This window comes from Nematolebias whitei, chromosome 8 (assembly GCF_014905685.2).
Source record: "Nematolebias whitei isolate Nwh7 chromosome 8, NemWhi1, whole genome shotgun sequence".
In the NCBI taxonomy this organism is placed as follows: domain Eukaryota; kingdom Metazoa; phylum Chordata; class Actinopteri; order Cyprinodontiformes; family Rivulidae; genus Nematolebias; species Nematolebias whitei.
In genome coordinates this window covers 9,251,413-9,254,059 of record NC_056505.1, presented here as the reverse complement: position 1 = coordinate 9,254,059, position 2,647 = coordinate 9,251,413, and positions in this window count along the sequence as shown.

Here is a 2,647-nt window from a genome sequence, read left to right as displayed (position 1 = left end):
AAATCCTTATTTCTGCAGGTAAACTCGAAGCTTTTGCAGGAGTTGCTGCTGAGAAAATGGGTAAAACAAAGAGAACTGAAACCAAATGAATGTTTGCATATGGGAGCTTGCTGGAGATGAGTTTGACATCTCAAGACTCACAATCCAGCAGCGTCCAACGTTCAACCGGCGGCTTCTACTGAGATCAAACCAGTCTCCATTACAGTCCTGCAGCCAAGTTTTCAACAAACAAAGGAAATGGCACATTACCCCATCCCTCTCTCTCTCTGAAAGGTTGCACTGCAGGGAAAAAACTCCAGTTATTTAACAAATACACGTTTATTTGGAGTACAGACAGGGAAAAATGAAGGCCTTTTTTCAGCACTTGCACTCCATATGACAGCAATTTGGGAGTATTGTGTATTTTGGCCCGAGCGTGTGGTCTATGATAGATGACGAGAGAAAATCACGAGCCGCTGGCCTGAGCACAGACATGCAAATTGCTTTCAGCTGATTGCTGCATTCTGCTTGATATTTATCAAGTGGATTACAGTACGCGTCATTATTTACAGGCAGGAAGCAGCTGATCAAGTCCACCACAGGAGGAGAAAGACGAGAGCTGACCCTTTGCTCCTGCCAGGTGAAAGTGCAAACCCCTCCAGTGACCAGCTTTAGTTTCCTCAAATAAATTCTGCTTTATCACAACAGAAATGATTCAAACAACTCAATATAATCCAAATTTACAACCTCAAACAAGCATTTTAGCAGAGGTAATTGAGATTATTGTGAGCATTTCACACATAAAGCAAATATAAACAGAAGTTATTCATCTGACTCCACCTGGTGAACGTAGCTCCAGAGTCTGCTTTCTTTTAGCGCCAATTTTGTTTTCAGTAATCTGCAGGAAATATCAGCCTCTGCACTGTCTCAGCCATTTATTTGAACAGCAAATTTCACAGATCAAAGTTATAACTTTTTAAAGGAAAACCACATTCACAGGAAACACGGTTTGGCATCGCTTCACAGGAGTTGTTTGGCTCAACTTCATCTTTTATAAAACGTTGCAACTCGGTGGTTTTGCAATTCATTACAGAAGCCCTGAAACAAAAGTGGAAGGGAAAAAAGAGATGCTCAAATGTATAAACCAAATGAACTGTTTCTACTGATTTGTAACTTATTAGCAGGTTTAAATAACTCCTTGCAGTTTTTCTTGAACGAGCAAAAGTATTTCTTGGAACCCTTTTTCAAATTTTGTTAAAAAAGCATCCTTAAAAGTCAAGGGTTAAACAAACAACATGTTTTTGTCCCTGATTAAGCCATTATATAGGCCTGTATAAAAATAATAAATAAAAAAAGAGTCCACATAAAATATTAATGAATCGCCAGGAACTTTCATTTGGCTTTCAAAACTGACGTTTGCCAATCCAATTAGTAGAATTAAAAAAATCTTTAAAACACTATTTGCTATAAAGATATGAAGCCGGGGGTAGATTTTATGGATCTAAGAAAACAATTTAATTCCTTTATACTTATTTATTTTCCACTTTCCCAAAGTTTCTGTAAGTCATCAATACAAACTGTCTGTGAATAAAAAGAGCTCAGTCACACCCAAACGATCACAGATTGATGCTGAGTCAGGATCATGCGTGGCTCGTTGTTTTAAAGCCCGGTCGACCTCAGCCAAACAGCTGCTGAGAGCCAAACTAAACAGAAAACAAACAAAAACACAGTTGGTCACACATGGGACTCGACTCAGCGTCCAAGAATAAACCAAGTGGTAGGAAAGTATTTTAGCTTAGTTTTATTGTATTAAATGAGGGCGGCACGGTGGCTCAGTTGGTAGAGCTGCTGTATCTCAACAAGAAGGTCATTGGATCAAATCCCAACAGAGGCCTTTCTGGGTGGAGTTTGCATGTTCTCTCTGTGCATGTGTGGGTTTTCTGCGGGTACTCCAGTTTCCTCCCACAGACCAAAAACATGCATGTTGGGCTGATTGTTACTCTAAATTGTCCCTAGGTGTGAGTGAATGGTTGTTTGTCTTGTTTGTCTCTATGTGTCCCTGTGATGGACTGGAGACATGTCCTGCCTCTCGCACAGTGACTGCTGGATATAGGCACCAGTGACCCCGGCAACTCGGAATGGAAGAAGTGGGTAAAGATAATAGATGGATGGATGGATGCATTAAATGAAAAACCTGAGAGCTGAATGACTGCTAAAAGCGACTGAACGAGCAAAAGGATAAAAATGTAAAAATAATTGGCAAAACAGTAGCAAAAAGTTGAAGTTATTAAAAAAAGTACCAGAAGTTAAAAAGTTAAACAGAAATGCAGACATTAAAACTAAAAATAGCAAAACAGTTGCTCGAAGTTGAAATTAGCAGGAGAGTAGCTAAAACCTGAAATAAGCAAAACAGTAAGAGCTATTTTTTATCAGAACTGTAGCTACAATCTAAAATTAGCAGAACAGATGCTAAAAGTTAGACTCAGCAGAACAACAGCTACAAGTTGAAATGAGCAAAGTAATAAAGATGAAACTAGCAAAACTGTAGCTAAAACATAAACTGAGCTAACAATTAATAGATACAAATAACTGAATAGCAGCTAAACGCTAAAACTGAAGCAAGTATGTTGAAACAAAAATATGCATATAATACCTATATGTATACACA